We start from the raw sequence: 19,766 nt of genomic DNA on the forward strand, positions 1-19,766 counted from the left end.
CACGGCTGTGGAGGCCGTCTGTGAATCCTCTGCCTGTCCTGTCGCAGCCAGAAGGGCTGTCAATGAACTCTCGTTCTGTCCTGTCACGGCTATGGAGGCCGTCAATGAACTCTCGTTCTGTCCTGTCACGGCTATGGAGGCCGTCAATGAACTCTCGTCCTGTCCTGTCGCAGCCAGAAGGGCTGTCCCTGAACTCTCGTTCTGTCCTGTCACGGCTAAGGAGGCCGTCAATGAACTCTCGTTCTATCCTGTCACTGCTATGGAGACTAATTATAAACTTCCTATGTTCCCTATCTCAGTCCTTGTGTCTGTGCATGTTCTGTCTCCTCCTTGTGTCTCCATTCTCCCTAGTTCCCAGGCTCTGCTGTGGGTTCCTGATCCGTCGTGGTGGTCTTCGGGTCCGTCTGCTCCGCTCTGGTCTTCTGCTCCACCTGTTCCACCCGCTCCGCTGTAGTGGTCCACTATCTGGCTCTGGTGGTCTTCTGCGCCGCCCTGGTGGGCTCGTGCTCTATCTGCGCCGCCGTGGTGGTCTGCTGTCGGGCTCTGGTGGTCTTCTGCACCGCCGTGGAGATCTTCGGGTCCATCCTGGTGGGCTCAAGTCCCGTCTGGTCCGCCCTGGTGGGCTCAAGTCCCATCTGGTCCGCCCTGGTGGGCTCAAGTCCCGTCTGGTCCGCCCTGGTGGGCTCCAGTCCCGTCCACTCTGCCCTGGCTTCCTGCTCTGCCAGCTCTACCTCGGTCCCAGATCACTCCGCTTCCACAAGGCCCTGGCCCTCCATCCCTCCCCCTGTTCCGCCTCCGCTCCACCTCCCTCCTGATTATAGACTGTGGGGAGCGTCTGGAAGCTGCTCTTAGGGGGGGTGGCTCTGTCACGAATCTGGTCTGCACTCCCATTCATTCACCACTAGAGGTCACCCACTCACCACATGGACTCTCACAGCACACAGCACACTGGACTCAATTTTCCATCAACCTTTGCACTAATTGAGCACACAGCTGTAGGCACTAATCACACGCACACACTGATCACACACCTTATTTAAACCCTGGACTTTCTCTGCCACACTGCCGAGTATTGTTTGCTTTTACTGCTCTCATAGCTGTTGCAACTCTCTGAGCCCCTGTTAGTTTCCCTAGTGTTCCCCTGCCTGTCTTGGATTGTTTTCCCGTGTTTATTCTAGCCTGTGTTCCCTGGATTATCTCTCTGCCTTGCCCTCTGGATTCTGTTCGCCGATCGTCGACCTTTGCTTGCCCTAGGATTACTCTTTGTCTTGTCTCTGCCATACCTGTTTGCCATTGCTCGACCCTGCCTGTATTTATGACCATGCCTATGAATAAAAGCTTGCAGATGGATCCGCATGACTCACGTCTCGTCAGCCTCGTTACATATATATATATATATATATATATATAACATTTACATTTAGTAATTTATCCAAAGCGACTTACAAATGAGGACAATGGAAGCAATCAAAATCAACAAAAGAGCAATTATATATAAGTGCTTTAACAAGTCTCAGCTTAATGCAGTAGCCTATACATAGCAAGGTGTTTTTTTTATAGAAAAAGAATAGAGCAAGCTAGTGTTAGAGGCCTTTTTTGCTTTTGTTAATTGTATAATAAATAAAACGAAAACTAATAGATAAAATACAAAAAGATTAGAAAAGCTAGTGTTTTTTTTTTTTTAAAGAATAGAATTAGAATAGAGAGTGCTAGAGTTAGCAGTGCTTCCCAAACCTGTCCTGGAGGACCCCTAGCCCTGCACATTTTGTATGTCTCCCTTATCTAACAAACCTTATTCAACTCATCAGCTCGTTAGTAGAGATTGCAATACATGAACTGAGTGTGTCTGATAAGGAAGACATATAAAATGTGCAGGGCTAGGGGTCCTCCAGGACAGATTTGGGAAGCACTGAGTTAGAGGGTCAAATAAAGATGGAAGGTATATGTTTTTAGCTGATTCTTGAAGATGGTTAAGGCTGCTGGGATTGAGTTGGGCAGGTCATCCACCAGGAGGGAACAGTTCATTTAAAAGTCTGTGAAAGTGATTTTGTGCCTCTTTGGGATGAACAATAAAGCGACGTTCACTTGCAGAACGCAAGCTGCTTTTGTAGGCAAGCATTATATCATTCTAAATAATTGAAAGTTGAATTTAATGTATATACTGAACCAATTAAAACTCTTTCAAATCTAATTCTAATTAAAATACTGTGTATTTTCCCTCCCCGCCAGCATCATTCAGAACACAGACATTGGTATCCTGTATATCTAAGACTCCATCTACAGCTGAAAGAAAGGAGTTCATCTTTGATTTCATGAAGACCTTCATTGAAGCTGACATCCCTCTGGAAAAAACTTCTAAATTTTCCCCATTTTTACAGAAGTACTGCAAACAGGGAGGGTCAATTCCGGCTCCATCTCACCTATGCTCTGATTACCTTCCACAATTATTTCCTCAGTATTTGGAAGATATCAAGCAGGCTGTACATGGAAGTCCTGTATATGTAATTGCTGATGAAACAACAGATGCTTGTGGCCGTTGTGTCCTTGCTGTTCTCCTCCAGCCAGTGGGCAAACCACCTGTTGCAGCAGATCTAATTTTTCTAGATCGTGTTAACTTCAGCACTGTATCGCAGGCTGTCATCTACTGTCTTAACTCCAACAACATCAATTTCAATGACGTATGGGCTTTTGTGACTGATTCTGCAAGTTATATGAAAAAGGCATATAACACAATTCTCCACGGCCTCTTCCCCAATGCCAATCATGTCACCTGTCTGGCACATCTGCTGCAGTTGGTTTTAGAGGTGTTTCCAGACACATTTGAAGAACTGAACCGGATGTGTGCTTTGGTAAAGTGTGTTTTCTGCCAGTCACCCAAACGTTGTCTTGAATTGAGGGCCTTCATGATGCAGCAGGGCCTGTCTCCTCTCATGCCAGTGTTTGCTGTCCAGACAAGATGGGGATCCTGGATAAAAGCTGTGCAATACCTGGCAGAAAATATTGATGTCTTGCAAGGCTTCATCCTAACGCTGCCACCGACCTCTAAAGCTGTGCGGGACCTTGGAGTTCTGTTAGAAGAGAACGGAAAGCTTCTGAAAGTCCAGGCCACCTTCATCATGGAGCACAGCTCCGATATTCATGCCACCCTAACCAAACTGGAAGAAACCTCCAGACCCACAGCTGCCAGCATCTTCAGCCAGCTGGAGGACCTCAGCATGCTGTTTGAGTATGGTCGCACTGCAGAGGCTGATGATTGGCATCCCAAGACTAGAGAGCAACTGAATGAGTTAAATGAGGATGAGAGGTACACTTGTTCAGAGCTGTTTAAAGAAGCAATGGCAGAATGTTACACCAAGCTACGGGCAGTGATGGAGAGACATCCTTGCATTGAACTATTCAAAGTCCTCCCAATCTTTGATCCTGCCAAGGTATCCGGTTTAAAACCTGATATTAAGAATTATGTTCAAGTTGTCCCTGCACTGAGTAATGTCTCCACAGAAGAGTGGCATCGCTACATCCGGATGGACAAGAGTGATGCAGGTGAGGTTAGTGCAGTGGAGTGGTGGGCTGCCAGGGAAGATCGAAAGCCAACACTCGCCTCACTAGCTGCACTGTACCTGCATCTCCCTACTACTTCAGTGGATGTGGAGAGGCTTTTTTCTGGCTATTCCGCACTTCTAACAGAGCACAGATGCAGCCTAACAGAGGAGAATGTTAAAATGATGCTGATTGCCAAATTTAACACCAGAGATTAACTCACATCCACATCCAACTTCACTTGCATACAGTAGTTTTTCTCATGTAAATAATGTAAATAACTTTTTTTCTGATGCAAAAATACTAGATTGTAAATGACTATTTTTACTACTAAATTAGTTTTCTAATGTACTGCATTTATTGAAGTGTTTAATTGATTGCCACACCACTTTATTTATTTATAATTGTTAAAAGTACCTTATTTATATTTATTATTTATTTGTGCATACATATTTATTTATTGTTGAATGATATCAGATTATTTCTATAGTCTTTGATGATATGCACATGTTTAGTTGATGATTTGTGTACAATTTATAAAGAAATGTTTCCTGCACTTTTTGGTGGATTTACTATAAAAGAGACCTAACTTTGTTTAACAAACCAGTTGTTCCAATATGATTTGTATTGTAAACCTTAAATAAAAGTTAAGAAGTGAATGTTTTTATGTTATTTGTAATGTTTTCAGCTTCTGTACTCTCCTATACTCTTAAAATCATTCCGCAGAATTCCACAGAATTTTCCAAAAATTCTGCGCAGAAATCACCAAAAAAGTCTGCAGATTCCATATGGCCCTAGTTATAAGATATTGATCAGCATTGTCACTGTTTGGGTGATCTTGGTAAATCCAACAATCAGGGACAGTGCAGGCACTATGTGTCCAAGGACATCAGTGTTGAACAGTCCCTTAGACCTCTGTTGGATCATCTGGCCTCATCCTTGGGAAAGTCAAATGAGGCCAAGCTTCCGGATCCTAGGTGCGCGCTCTCAATATCAAACATCTCCAGTTCTTGCTCCTGATGCTTAAATAAATGCTTGATTTTTTTCAGTTTGTTCCTCATGAAGTGAGACCAGCTCTTCTTCAATCGGCAGAGGTGTTGGTAGACTGTTTACTAGGTATTGCAGGTATGATTTATTTACATATCCTATGAATTTACTATTAAAAAGGAAAACAGCTCACCTTCTGTTCCAAGTGAGCCCGGTGCAAGGTTGCCTTCTGTTCCAACTTCTGCATCTCACGCTCATGTTGGGCCTCCATCTGCGCCTTCGTTTTGTTCTGGTTGGCATCGAGGAGCTCCATCTCCTGATGCAGCTGCTGCCTTAAAGCCTGACATTCAGCCTTCTGCTCTTCATCTAATCGTAACTGAGAGAGTTTCATGCTGCAATTATTGGTTTCACTTTATTTTGATGGTCCCTTTAACACATTCTATTGACTATAAGTAACGTTACACCTACATTTCTACTAACTCTCATTAGAGTGTTAGTAGTGTGTTAGTAGACTGGTAGGGTTAGGGTTAGATTAAGTTGACATGTTCTTGCAAAGTTACTTATAGTCAGTAGAATATCTGTTGGGAGACCAACACAATAAGGAGATAGTAGATATGAAGCAGACAGTCTACTAATACTCTTATGAGAGTTTGTTGACATGTAGTTGCAACATTACTTAGTGTCAACAGAATGTTCAAAAGGGACCATCAAAATAAAGTGTTACCCAATTATTATCTGATTGGGTTTATTTTATCGTTAGCTAATTAAACATCAACTGAAATTCAAAAAAACAAACATTTTCTTTCAACTAGAGTACTATAATAACTATAACTAAATAAATTAAACCTAAAAATGCAACAAAATGACTAAAACATTAATTAAAATTGAATGAAAACAGAAAATTTAGAAATAAAGTCAAATTTGAAATAACAAAAACTCATCTTCTATAGTAGTTAACAGTGATTAAAAAGAATATTGCACATATAAGCAGCAATATAACACTTAACAGATGAGTTTTCATTTGGAAAACTGGTCGTGTAAGTAGATTTTTTTGCCTTGGTTGTGGAAATTCATTTCCCTCCATAGCCACTAGAGAGAAACCTCACAAACAGTCTTGGCCAGTAGCTGCTGCTTCTCATTTGGTAAGAGAATTGTGAGAAAAGACCTTCTGCCTGAATATGAAAACAATCTCTATTGTATCAGGTTCTCTCCACTTCCAAAGAAGCAATGTGATTTTTTGTGTGTCTGTGTGTGTGTGTGTGTGTGCGCGCGCACGTTTTTGTGACAAATGAGGACATAAATGTGTATAATAACAAGGGTATGACAGGTATTACAAGGACAAGGTGACTTTTCATGACATTACCCCATGTCCCAGAGTTTTCTGTAAGGGGTAGGGTTAGGTGTAGGGCAGTTTGTACAGTATAAAAACCATTACGCCTATGGGATGTCCCCACTTTTCAGAAAAACAAACATGTGTGTGTGTGTGTAAACCCTAAACTAACAGACTCAGCGAGTACTGCATGTTTCAACACATTCATCAGGTTAAGGGTCTAAGATTCGGGTTTATAACCTATACAAGCACAAAATATAATATTGACCTATTAATATTATGGTTTCAATATTAAAAGGATGTTTTCCTCTGGTGTCTGTGTACTTTACCGATTGAGAGGCCATCATCTCATTAATGCTTTGCTCATATTGTTCTGCGAGCTTGCGAGTCTGTTCCTCCTTCAGAGACTTCAGGATGGCTTTGTGGTCACTCTTGGGGGAGACCTCCAGCTGATGGTTCCTCAGAGCTTTGTACTGCTTATTTTGCACCTTACACGTATCTTGGAATTGTTTTTTGATCTCCATTTCCAATGTCTATAATGAGAGGAGATTAATGCATCATACAAAGGTATGTAAATACAAATTGTGCTTTTGGCTTTTCTATTGTTATCTCTTTTTCATGTCCATATTCTTTCCTTTATATTTTACGTTAGTTTAATATTAGATTAGATTAGATTCAACTTTATTGTCATTACACAAGTACAGGTACAGGGCAACGAAATGCAGTTTAGGTCTAACCAGAAGTGCAATAGCAGCAAGTGCAGTATATACAATGGTTGAATAAGTGCAGGACAAGGATATGTACTGAATATATGTATAAATATATATAGAAAGATGGTTATTAATATAAACAGAATTTACAGGTGAATATGTATAGTGAATAAATATACAGAATTTACAGGTGAATATGTATAGTGAATAAATATACAGAATTTACAGGTGAATATGTATAGTGAATAAATATACAGATTGCTATTACTATAAGCAGAATTTACAGGTGATATGTACTATCAATATAATATATATACAGATGACTATTACTATAAACAAGGTGTAAAAGTGCAGTGGAAGTGATTGCGTATTACAATTAGACATACGGTGCAAAATGTTAATGTAAGCATTGATAATGTAACAACAGTCGGCAGTGCAAATGAGCATAGTCCAATTTAGGTATGGTAGTGCAAGATACAAAAGTAAACAGTTGTTACTGTAATAAAAATTTACATTCAGTAGTGCAAATAAGGCAGATGTGAGGTAGGAGAGAAGAGTTAATAATATATGAGGGAGTGGATCAACGGGGGTTAGAGTTCAGTAAAGAGACAGCTCTGGGGAAGAAACTGTTCTTTAATCTGCTGGTCCTGGTCCGGAGGCACCTGAAACGCCTGCCGGAAGGCAGGAGAGAAAACAGTCTGTGGGCTGGGTGAGAGGAGTCCTTAAGGATGCTGCGAGCTCGATGCAGACAGCGTTTCCTCTGGATGTGTTCGATGGCAGGTAGTGGAGTCCCTGTGATGCGCTGGGCAGTTTTCACCACCCGCTGCAGTGCCTTGCGCTCCGCAACAGAGCAGCTCCCATACCATACTGTGACACAGTTGGTCAGGATGCTTTCTATTGCGCAGCGATAGAAAGTTCACCAGTATAGCAGAGGAGAGCTGATTCTTCCTCAGTGTCCTCAGAAAGAAGAGGTGCTGGTGAGCCTTCTTGACCAGGCTGGAGGTGTTGGTTTTCCACAACATGTCCGCCGAGATGTGGATCCCCAGGAACTTGAAACTGGAGACACGCTCAACAGCCATTCCATTGATGTGGATGGTGTCGTGTGCCTCTTGACTCCTTCCTGAAGTCCACGATGAGCTCCTTTGTTTTGGTGGTGTTGAGGAGCAGGTTATTTTCAGTGCACCATGTGGCCAGGTGCTGGATCTCCTCCCTATAGGCAGTCTCATCGTTGTTACTGATGAGGCCAATCACCGTGGTGTCGTCTGCAAACTTGACGATGGAATTAGATCCATACACAGGCTTGCAGTCGGAGGTGAAGAGGAGTAGAGAAACGGGCTTAGCACACAGCCCTGAGGTACACCAGTGTTAAGTGTGATGGATGTGGAGCAGGTGAATCCTGATCGAACATTCTGGGGTCTGTTGGTCAGGAAGTCCAAAATCCAGTTACACATTGAGGTATTGATGCCCAGGTCTCCAAGTTTGGCTATTAACTTGGTTGGGATGACAGTGTTGAATGCTGAGCTGAAGTCAACAAACAGCATACGTGCATAAGTGTTCTTATTGTCCAGGTGAGTGAGCACAGAGTGCAGTGCCATGGAAACTGCATCCTCTGTGCTCCTATTGCTACGGTAGGCAAACTGGTGTGAGTCCAATGTGGATGGTAGAGAGTCTTTTAGGTGTTCCAGGACCAGCCGCTCAAAGCACTTCATGACGATGGGTGTGAGTGCTACAGGGCGGTAGTCATTAGGGCACCTCGGACTAGAGTGTTTTGGCACTGGCACAATGGAAGTGCATTTAAAGCATGTTGGTACGGCTGCTTGGGCAAGAGACAGGTTGAAAATGTCTGTAAAACCCCAGCGAGCTGCTCCGCACATGCCCTGAGAACACGACCAGGGATGTTGTCTGGTCCAGCAGCCTTGTGCGCGCTGATCCGGCTCAGTGCCTTGCAGACATCTGTGGAGGAGAGTATGATTGGTGGGTGGTCAGCTGAGGATTGAGCTTGGTGGCAGTTTCTCTGTTGTCTCTTTCAAAGCGAGCATACAAGTAATTTAGCTCGTTCAGGAAGTTGACATCAGTGGCTGCGGGGGTGGAGTGGGTGGGTTTGTAGTCACTGATGGCCTGAATGCCCTGCCACATGCGTCGAGGGTCAGAGTTGGAAAAGTGTCCCTCTATCTTTAGCTTGTAGCAGTGCTTGGCCTTTTTGATGCCCCTCTTCAGGTTTGCTCTGGATGTGCTGTAGGCTTGTGCATCTCCTGATCTGAAGGCAGTGTTGCGTGACTTCAACAGGAGTCGCACTTCCTTGTTCATCCAAGGCTTCTGATTTGGATATGTGGTGATCTGTTTCTGGGTTGTAACACTGTCAATGGTGATATTGATATGATCCAATACAGAGGAGGTGTAAGAGTCAATGTCTGTGTGAGCGCCACTGGTGGCTTGAGAAGCAAACATACTCCAGTCTGTGTGTAGAAACCTTTCCTGGAGTGTGGAATCTGCCCCCGCAGGCCACACCTTGATGGTCTTCACTGATGGCTTCACACGGTTGATGAGGGGTGCATATTTGGGGGTGAGGAACAAAGAAAGGTGATCTGACTGTCCCAGGTGGGGGAGGGGTGTCGCAACGTAAGCTCCAGCCATGTTTGTGTAAACATGGTCTAAGGTTTTGTTTCCTCTGGTGTGACAGGAAACATGCTGGTGAAACTTGGGTAGCACTGACTTTAAGTTTGAGTGATTAAAGTCACCTGCAACAATAAAAGCCGCTTCGGGTGATCAGTCTGTTGTTTACTGATGGCTGCGTGAAGTTCTTTCATAGCAAGCTTGGCATCAGCATCCGGGGAATATAGGCTGCAGTTATAATGGTGGAAGTGAACTCCGCGGTAGATAAACGGTCTACATTTAACCATGAGAAACTCAAGGTTAGCTGAACAATGACTCCCAACAATAGCAGAGTTTGTGCACCAAGCTTTGTTAATGTAAATGCACAATCCACCACCTCTGGTCTTACCGGAGCCATCTAATGTTCTATCCGCCCGAGTGTGTGGCGTCCGCTAGCTCAATAGCGGTGTCCGGTATTCCGCTGTTTAATCAGGTTTCCGTGAAGATTAGGACGTTACAGTTCAAAAGTTTCTTGCTGTGTGTGATGCTGAGTCGAATCTCCTCCATTTTGTTCACAACCGTACATTGGCAAGGAAAATGCTGGGTAAAGAGAGCCGGTGTGGTGTTAGCCTTAGCTTAGCTCTTAGTCCTCCGCGCTTCCCCCGCCTTTGTTTACGATCTCGACGCCGCCTGCGAGCACTTCCGCCCGGCCGGGTAGGGTGCATAGCCTCGGGTGTCCTAGCGATCTCAGGAAGGAGTCGAAGATTGTCCATAAAAGTGTCGGAAATTCGCAAACCGATATCCAAAAGCTCACAACGGGTGTACGATGTAAAGGCACAACTGTTCTGCACGAACAGGCCCGAGATGAGTAAGAAAAATACCGCAAAATTGCAAAATCTGGAGAGACCCAGAGCCTCGCGATGTACTCGCGCCGCCATCTTGGGTACACGTTAGTTCTACCTACTATTACAATTAGTGCAGTTTACCTTAAGGTTCCTGGCCTGCTGTCGGCGTTGCAGTGCATGCTTCCTGTGTCGACTGTTGTACTCCTTCTGGTTCTCCAACTCAGTTTGATGCTGGTGGCGCATCAGCTCAAAGCGTAGCCTTTGTAAGGTTTGTAGTTGCCGTTGTTCCAGCTCTTGTGGTGGACTCATCCTGCCTGATCATCAATGCATGCTCCATTTCTTTTTGTGTCTTCTTCTTGTTAAGCTCCTTTAACTCAAAGAGCGAGCCATTTATGATTAATATTTAAAAAAAAAGGATAAGGTTTTTAAAAAGAGCTTTGTGTTTTTGTTGGGTGTTTTTGTAAACAGATTTCAGACTTGAAATAGCAGAAGATACAGTGATCAACAACACCATATATCACTATATATTATATACACACAATACCTTTCAACAGTTTGGGGTCAGTGAGATTTGTTTTTGAAAGAAATTAATACTTTTGTTCAGCAAGGATGCATTAATTTACTTCAAAGTAATGGTAAAGACTTTAATGTCAAAATGTCACACAAGATTTGTTTCAAATGTTCTCTTTAACTTTCCATTCATTTATGAATCCTGAGAAAATATTCTACAAAAACACAGTTTAACAAACATTTTAAGCAGTAAACTTAATTTTCAATTTTGATAATAATAAGAAATGTTACTTAAGCAGCAAATCAGCATGAGACTGATTTCTGAAGGATCATGTGACACTGAAGACTGGAGAAATGGCTGCTGAAAATTCAGCTCTGCCATCGCAGGAATAAATTACATTTTAAAATGTATTAAAATAGAAAACTATTCTTTTCAAATAACACAAACACAAGTAACACACCCAAACTTTTGAACGGAAGTATACATATATAACTACATTTTTCTTCAAACAATAACCTGGATATCACTCAGAGGTCTAAATAACAATGTGCTTGAGACATTCTTTGTTGTGAATCATATTATTTCTTGCCTCCCGCATTTGCTCTTGTTCAAACTCGTGCTTCTTGATAAGGCTTCTTCTTTTTAGAGCACGGCAGCTCCTTTCGTAAATCAGTCTTTGCTGGTTCAAAAGCTGGGCCTCCTCCTCAGCCTGGGAGCGCTGCGTTGTTTCCTTATGCCGTGACGAGCGCTCCTGTTTCTCCTCTTTTGGTGTATCGGAGTCTTGTATGTAGAACAAATTAGATGATTTTTACTGCAAAAATAGAATATAGCCATTTATAGGTAATATGAAAAATTAGTCTGATGATGTTAAGGGCACTGTGACAAAGAAGGCCCACTAAAAATTCTCATTGGGCCCTGAAGAGTGGGGTCTTGGGTTTGTTCTGTGTTCTGTGAATTTATCGACTGTACTGATCTCACCTCTTTCATTCTTTCTCTGCATAGTCTGTACTGCTTTTTCTGTGTGTCCAAGAAGATGGTCAGTTCCTCCTTCTGCTGGACCGAGATCTGTTGCTGGATTCTTTTTTCCTCAGCTGCCGAGGCTTTCAGCTTTGAGAGACAAAAGAAATAGCATCTGGTTTTGCAGCATCTGGCCCAAAGGAGGATAAGTATCACAAAATTTCACTGTGGTCAGCTATGCATTAGTAAACTCACAATATTTTGTCGTCATTTCATTAAAAGACTACTAGTGAAAATCTGTATTTATTTTAGTTATTACAATTTATGAAAATACATTCGAACTGCAGAACTTCTTTCACCTTTTGTTTTAATCACAGCAGTACTCAAGCTGCATGAACTACACAAGTTTGTGTAAACCTTATGTTCATGTTCTCCAGCATGATTTGAGACGGAAGCAAGAACATCTGACTGCCTGTACAAAGGGGTTCATGATAACACTAAATTCTGGAAACAGTTAAATATTTCATAATAACTTCTCATTGTTCTACATTCTTCAAAATGTTAAATTTCCAAGTTGAAATTAGATTTTGCATTCCAGGGTTTTAATGCCTCTGGACCCCATGGCTTGTTTACCATATTTATCGACTTGCAGACAAAAATGTGACATCCTGTGAACTTTTCATGACCCTGTCCACAAAGTGTAAAGTAGGAGCACACACCTCCTTGTCCAGTTGTGCAGCTTGCATCTTGGTCAGCCGCTCCAGTTCAATGTAGGTGTCATTGGCCTGGGTTTCCACTTCCTTCTGCAGCCGGAGCTTGTGTTCATCCATCTCGGCCTTTAGCCTGTTCTCCAGGGCGATCAGCTGCTTCTGGTGCTGCCGCCGCATGCGCTTATACCCTGACATCTGCTCGCGCCGCTCAACTTCCTGCTCATGCTCCTGGATCTGCTCACTGACCTGCAAACACACAGTGTGTTGGGGGTCAAAGGTCAAGTAAGGCAAGCAAGAAAATCAGTGTTTATGTTCTCTTTTCGACTTTTAAACCATAAGATGAATTATAAGATCTTTAGATAACTGTAAGTTAGAAGTGTTCTTTAACCTTATAATGACCAGTTCTGACTTTCTTGTCATTTCTTTAATATTACTATTTATTCAGAATTTTTTAAATGTAAAAATATGCAACCATATATCATTTATTATTATATAACCAGTGAAGATGAGTGTATTATGTAGAGAAATTATGTATATAATGATCTGCATTGTTTGATATACTAAGCCTTTAAATTTTCTATAAAATATTTTCAGTTTCAGTACTTTTTTGAAAAAGTTTTTTATTCACAACTAGCATGATGTCACAGAATGGATTGATTTAAAAAAGAAATCCCATGTTTTTAAGAAATATCTATGCATAAAACTTTGGACAACAGGCAAAAACTACTAAAAGCCGAGCGGTTTTGAGCGTCATGACCCTTAAGGGCCCCAGGACTATGAACAAGGCCCATGTTGGCATAGTCTTAGGGCGAGAAGGATTCAACTGCCGAGCGCCTCTAAGAAATTTAGGTCCCACTTTATATTAGGTGGCCTTAACTACTATGTACTTACATTTAAATTAATCATTTGGTACAATGCACTTATTGTGTACATACATGTTCTTACATTGTACTTATATTGTTAATAATACCTTTATGTAATTACATCTGTAATTAATTTCTGTAATTACATTTAGAATTACACTGTTGACCCATCCCTCACACCTTAACCCACTCTTAAACCTACCCATACCACTTAACCTGTCCCTAATCTTACCCGTATCCCACCTTAATATCAGCAAAAGTGCTTTGAAATACAATATGAACACAATAAGTACATTGTACTTATTTTTTGATGTAAGTACATAGTAGTTAAGGCCACCTAATATAAAGTGGGACCGAAATTTAATGACCAAGGCATTTCTGCCAATAGTCCTGCCAGCCTCGAGAGAATGATTCGCCGCAATGGCTGCCACATAGATCTTGAGCGTGGAAGGGGTGTGCCCCTTATCCAGCAGCTCCTGCAGAAAGGTTAGCACGTGGGACACGTCACATGAAACTGGATCCTGGTTACGTGCTGAACACCAGTCACTGAAGACTGACCACTTGAAGGCATAGAGGCGTTGTGTAGACGGATAGTAAAGTTTGATTAGCATATTCTAATGCAGTCGCTACAGCATCCTGGGTGTTTTTCTGGCTCAAGTCAAAGGAGCCCACCCCAAAGTCATAATGATTTTCCCTTTATTAGATCTGGCTTTGGCCTCTCCTTCAGAGCAAGTCCATGGGATATTTCACTGAAGTAATTTTCACTAGGTTAAGGATTGGACATTGTGGGTTAAATAAGTGCTTACATATCTTAGGTAAGCATATATCAAGAAGATGTGAATTTCGTGACAGTGTTGAATCTTTTCGACTTTTAAACCATAAGATGAATTATAAGATCTTTAGATAACTGTAAGTTAGAAGTGTTCTTTAACCTTATAATGACCAGTTCTGACTTTCTTGTCATTTCTTTAATATTACTATTTATTCAGAATTTTTAAATGTAAAATATGCAACCATATATCATTTATTATTATATAACCAGTGAAGATGAGTGTATTATGTAGAGAAATTATGTATATAATGATCTGCATTGTTTGATATACTAAGCCTTTAAATTTTCTATAAAATATTTTCAGTTTCAGTACTTTTTGAAAAAGTTTTTATTCACAACTAGCATGATGTCACAGAATGGATTGATTTAAAAAGAAATCCCATGTTTTTAAGAAATATCTATGCATAAAACTTTGGACAACAGGCAAAAACTACTAAAAGCCGAGCGGTTTTGAGCGTCATGACCCTTAAGGGCCCCAGGACTATGAACAAGGCCCATGTTGGCATAGTCTTAGGGCGAGAAGGATTCAACTGCCGGCGCCTCTAAGAAATTTAGGTCCCACTTTATATTAGGTGGCCTTAACTACTATGTACTTACATTTAAATTAATCATTTGGTACAATGCACTTATTGTGTACATACATGTTCTTACATTGTACTTATATTGTTAATAATACCTTTATGTAATTACATCTGTAATTAATTTCTGTAATTACATTTAGAATTACACTGTTGACCCATCCTCACACCTTAACCCACTCTTAAACCTACCCATACCACTTAACCTGTCCCTAATCTTACCCGTATCCCACCTTAATATCAGCAAAAGTGCTTTGAAATACAATATGAACACAATAAGTACATTGTACTTATTTTTTGATGTAAGTACATAGTAGTTAAGGCCACCTAATATAAAGTGGGACCGAAATTTAATGACCAAGGCATTTCTGCCAATAGTCCTGCCAGCCTCGAGAGAATGATTCGCCGCAATGGCTGCCACATAGATCTTGAGCGTGGAAGGGGTGTGCCCCTTATCCAGCAGCTCCTGCAGAAAGGTTAGCACGTGGGACACGTCACATGAAACTGGATCCTGGTTACGTGCTGAACACCAGTCACTGAAGACTGACCACTTGAAGGCATAGAGGCGTTGTGTAGACGGATAGTAAAGTTTGATTAGCATATTCTAATGCAGTCGCTACAGCATCCTGGGTGTTTTTTCTGGCTCAAGTCAAAGGAGCCCACCCCAAAGTCATAATGATTTTCCCTTTATTAGATCTGGCTTTGGCCTCTCCTTCAGAGCAAGTCCATGGGATATTTCACTGAAGTAATTTTCACTAGGTTAAGGATTGGACATTGTGGGTTAAATAAGTGCTTACATATCTTAGGTAAGCATATATCAAGAAGATGTGAATTTCGTGACAGTGTTGAATCTGTTCAACGTGTGGTACTTGAATGCCAAAAGTATGAGAGAGAAAGGATAAAGATGAAAGAAAGCATAAGGAATTTGGGGGTGCAAGGGAAGTCACTTAAGGAACTTATGGGAAAAGCTTCAAATGATGTTAGTACACATTTATTTAGCTTTCTGAAGGACACTGGTATAGTAAATAGGATATAGAATACAGTTTTGGAAATTATTATAAGGGGAGGGGAGATAAGAGAGATGGAAAGTCTCTCTTCTAAATATAGTTTATCTCTGTCTAGCTCCGGTTCACACTCCAGAAGAATTAATCTAATATGCAGTTCCTCCACTGACCACAAGATGGTGACATTCCTTACAGAAACACCACCAACCTACTTGGTTCACTGATTACAAAAATAGAAACCTTTTTAAGAAAACATTCAGATTGATTCAAGTGAAACTTATATTAACAAATACAAAATTAAAAGAGTAGTGTAATTTTGAACAATTTTTAAATCCAAATGTTAAATTGAACATATAGGGACACAATATAACAAATGGCTGTGTTTAGCCGAAGGGAGGGCTAAGTTTAGCCCAGGAGTTTATCGGTCTGGAAGTTGCCACACGTGAATCAGGTATGATGTGATGGGTTAATAATTATCCTGTTCACTTCATGGGTTATTTAAGTTTCTCAACGCAATTATTCAGGTCAGTATAATGGTTCAGCTGCAATCGGACAGCGTGTGGTAAAATATAAGGAAGCTAATAACACAGTGGAGTAGCGGACGGGCACGCAATGCGGGGCGCGCAAACAGCAGCAAATAAGGATTCACACCGTCACCTCATTCAAAAATTTTCTGATTTTTATGTGCCTTTGTTCTGAATACCATAACATTTAAATGATTTGTTGACAACTTCTGTTTTTTCTCTCCATGTAATTTTGTCTGATATGAGTCTAGGCTAAAGAGAAATAAAAAATTAAAAAACAGGCCTACTTTTTTTGCATTACAGGTGCTTTTAAAGAACTTTTCACTATTAACTTGTATAAAAAATGTAAAATGTATAATACATTGTCATAAATTCGTTGTATTCCCATTTTAAAATACAAATTCACTGTTATAAGCCTACAGATAGCAAAAAAAAAAAAAAATTGTTCTAGCGTAACATATAGCATGATGTATAGATAAATCATATAAGATAGTGTCTTAACTTTAAAACATAGCCTAAAACCCTTAAAAAAATCTCCCTTTGCTCAGCTGCACGTGTGATTGTGGATCAAATTTTATATTGTTATTGTGTTATTATTATTAACACAATAATGGAAGATCAATAATGGGGGGTCTATTTTTATAATAAATCTTTGAAAATCAAAATCTGGATTTGAATTTTTAATGTTATTATAACCTAAAGATGGTATGTGAAAGTTTGAAATAGAAAATAGTGGTTTTCATCTTGCCACTTTCTTGGTAAAAAAAACAAAAACATTTTTACTCAAATGAATTAAAATGGATTTATAGCGTTTTGGAAAAGAGCTCTTCATATAAGTCATAATATAACATATAACACAAAAGTCGACAGATTATCGAAAGACTATCTTTTTAAATATGTTTTAATATAAAACTTGATCAATTTAAGTAATAATACAGGTTGTTATTGTTTTGGTGAATGTCTGTTTCTAAGATCATAAAAAAGTGTGCCCCCCTATGAAAACGAAATGCCCCCCCATTGAAGATTTTCTGGCAACGGCCCTGGGTGGACTTGCAATAATACGTCATATAGTCCTTTGACCGGTTGTACACATTGAATAGAAATGATTATATGATTTAAAGTTTTATCCTTTAAGAAGTAGTGGTGTTTTCAGACAACGTTCAGATATTTGGATCGAGGAAGCAACTAAACTTTGTCTTTCCATTAGAAATGGTTGCAAGCGATTTGCCATGTACCCTTCCTCACAGTTACACTAGTTGACCACACGAGGGCGCAGACTAAGATTTCTAAAAAAGGTGATATTTATAAAGTTCCAGCCAAAAACTGAGATACACTCGACTAAATATGTTTCTAATGATTTAAACCTGAATGGTATACTATATTCTATACTATATGCTTAAGTATATACTTATACTTAAATGTTTGAAGTTTACAAATAAAAATAAAAAATTAAGAATGGATTAAGTTATTATTTATTTTATTATTATTAAAAAAAAAAAAAAAAATGGAACACAAACATTTTCTTTTTTTTTTTTTATCGAGACAAACTTTAAGTTGGCTTGAGAAAGCCGGACCAGAAAGTTAGAAAAAGTTTGAAAAGTTTAAGAAGTTTAAAAAAGTTTTAAGTTTAAACTTCAAACTATTTCAGACTGCAAACCATTAAAGTAGTTTTAAAAGCTTAAAGTTTGAATGTTTTAAAGATAATACAGTCTGTTCAGTGATGATGATTAGCAACAATTAAAAAAAAACAAAAAAAACACTTAAAACAAGTATACGTTAGAACGTTTTTCTGTCTGAACAACTACTTTGACGCACGAGCCATCAGCAGGACTGGAGAAGCAACAGTAATATCTGAGGTAAGACAAAATTAAAAAAATAATAATAAATAACCATAAACTATTTGCATATCTGTGATAAAAGGACTGTTAAGTTGGAGCTCATTATGTGACTCTTCTATAGAGCAGGATCACAAAACTGATTGTATTCAGAACTGTGAAAAAGGTAAGAAAAAAAGTATTTTATATTTGTGTTTTTGTGTACCCCCTCCGCTTTTTTTCTGTTTTCAGTCTAGAGCACAAATTATACAATAATTACACAATAAAATAAAATTACACAATATTGCAGTAACAAGATACTGATTAGAGACTTTAAATTTACATGGCTTATTGTATAATAACTGGAAGCTACAATCTTTTAATTCTCTGCATCAGTGGTTCTCAACTAAATTTCATTTCTAATTATAACTAATTAAGTATTTTAATTTTGTATTTTCAGTTTCATTTGAATTTTTAGTTAAACTAGGTCTAAATGCTAAAAAATATATAAAAATAAAAATTATAGGATCGAACTGCCTTCAAAAAATAAATTAAGCTTGTGACCCCCACATTGACTTTCAGTCACAATGAGATTCAGTTGTATATATTTTATTTATTATGTCTAATTACATTTACATGTGTCTTTATACGTTTTTTTGCTTCAGTGTATTGTAATGAGTGTAAAGCTGCATTTTCTAAGTTCTGGGTGCCAGTTGAGTTGCTAATGCTACCGTGGTGTCTTTAGACAACAAAAGGGGCAGTCTTTCATTTACTGTTAAGGTTAGTGAAATTTCTTATATTTATATTTCATAACAATTTGCTAATTAATAATTTGCTAATTACATGTTTTTGTGTATAACTATGTGATTTAATTGAATGTCATGATGCTAAAATGTGTTACTGGTGAAGTAGGTCTGTGATTACAAAAATGTAGACTACAGTGTATCATACACTAGTATCGTAACATTATCTAGCTTGGACCCCTAATAACTAAAAGTTGAGAACCACTGCTATATAACTTATGATCAAAAACTAATATGTATAGAAAAATGTTAATATTGAATTGTTTATCCGGTCACACTTTATATTAGGTGGCCTTAACTACTATGTACTTACATCAAAAATAATTACAATGTACTTATTGTGGTCATATTGTATTGCAAAACACTTCTGCTGCTATTGAGGTGTGATATGGGTGAGGTTAGGGACAGGTTTGGTGGTATGGGTAGGTTTAAAGGAATTATGACATTAATTACAGAAATTAATTACAGATGTAAGTACATATATGTATTTTTAAAAATATAAGTACAATGTAAAATCTGTATGTACACAATAAGTGCATTGTATCAAATTATTAATTTAAATGTAAGAGTTCAGGCCACCTAATATAAAGTGGGACCGTTTATCCCCATAATGGACTGGTTATGTGGTACATGGTGGCAATGTCAAGACATTGTTCTCTAAATTGTAACGCTTTTCTGTATACAGACTGAAACCACTATGAGCACAGAGGTGAATCAGTGGACAGTCCAAGATGTGGCTGCTTGGTTGACTGCAAACAGTTTCCAGGATTTCATCCCTACATTTCAAGGTTGATCTCACAGAAATGCCCACTCTCTTTAACTGTCCACTATGCAGCAAACAAACATATTCCCTAATTAAACAGATTCGACATATTGGACTTTATCATCAAAATGATCCAAAATTTGAATTCACATGTGGATTGAACAGTTGTGGCAAAATCAACAAAACTTTCAGTTCCTATAGATCACATATTTATCGCAAACATAGGGATCTTTCACTGGTCAGTGAAGAAGGGCAAGCTTGTGTTAATGAGCATAGTAACTTGGAGGAACATATTGAGGATTTTCATAGTTTTGAAGAGGAGTTGCCTAGCACTGATGTGGTGGACATTACTAACTTCAGAGAGATTACTGCAAAACCTCAAGCGAAATCTTCGTTTGTTCATGTT

The 19,766-nt window shown here is 39.4% G+C and overlaps 1 pseudogene; it reads right to left on the reverse strand.

The window, feature by feature from the left end:
- Positions 1 to 4,460: 4,460 nt before the first annotated feature.
- Positions 4,461 to 12,389, reverse strand: LOC131537601 (serine/threonine-protein kinase TAO3-like; annotated as a pseudogene).
- Positions 12,390 to 19,766: the final 7,377 nt, after the last annotated feature.

The sequence above is a fragment of the Onychostoma macrolepis genome, chromosome 03 (genome assembly GCF_012432095.1).
Source record: "Onychostoma macrolepis isolate SWU-2019 chromosome 03, ASM1243209v1, whole genome shotgun sequence".
Lineage (NCBI taxonomy): Eukaryota > Metazoa > Chordata > Actinopteri > Cypriniformes > Cyprinidae > Onychostoma > Onychostoma macrolepis.